Source organism: Cebus imitator, unplaced genomic scaffold (assembly GCF_001604975.1).
Source record: "Cebus imitator isolate Cc_AM_T3 unplaced genomic scaffold, Cebus_imitator-1.0 Scaffold10, whole genome shotgun sequence".
Classification (NCBI taxonomy): Eukaryota; Metazoa; Chordata; class Mammalia; order Primates; family Cebidae; genus Cebus; species Cebus imitator.
Genome location: NW_016107325.1, coordinates 11,644,297 through 11,645,074, shown reverse-complemented (window position 1 = coordinate 11,645,074; position 778 = coordinate 11,644,297). Strand labels below are relative to the sequence as shown.

General features: G+C 54.9%; 1 protein-coding gene across 1 annotated transcript in view; it reads right to left on the bottom strand.

Moving 5' to 3' along the window:
• Positions 1-778, bottom strand: part of B3GALT1 (beta-1,3-galactosyltransferase 1) — a 583,718-nt gene that overhangs the window by 402,880 nt on the left and 180,060 nt on the right. The window lies entirely within an intron of this gene.

The window sequence follows — 778 nt, the reverse complement described above, 5'->3', positions numbered from 1 at the left end:
ATTACAGGGCAAAAAAAAAAAAACAAAAAAAAACAAAACAAAAAAAACCGCCACAAACTTCAGTGCCGCTGTTTAAGCCAGCGCAGTGAGTGGCCGCAGTGGAAAACAAACAGACCCTGGAGCCTCTTCAACAGGTGACTGGAACACCAACTTAAAAAAGGCTCTGAGGCAGGGAGCCAGGCGATCAGGCTCGGCTGGTACCACCCCCACAAAAGAACAGCAACCAGAAACTCTGGATTGAGACTTTCACAGCAAGCGCAGCTGAACCCGGGACGATCCAGCTCTGTGGGGGAGGGGCGTCCGCCATTACCGAGGCAGCCCGCCACGACCGAGTTAGTCACCCAACGCTGAGGCAACCCGCTGTTGCCAAGGCAACCCGCCATTGCTGAGGCAGCCTGCCGTTGACAAGGTAACCCGCCATTGCTGAGGCAGCCCGCCGTTGCCAAGGCAATCCGCCATTGCTGAGGCAGCCCGCCATTGCCAAGGCAACCCACCACAGCAGAGAGACTCCGCCTCAATAGAGGCGGGCCACCATCGCCAAAGCAATTCTAACTACACCCATATAAACAGGACTACAGGGAAGTTCACTAGGCAGCGGGGCGGGGCGGAGCCCACAGCAGCTCAGCAAAGCCTCTATAGGCCAACAGTGACTAGGCTGCCTCCTTGCTGGGCTGGGCAGGTCTGAAGGAAAAAGAAAAAAAAAAAAAAAGGCGGCGGCAGCATAACGGAAACTCATAAATAAAGCCCTAAATCCCTGGGACAGAGCACCTGGGAACAA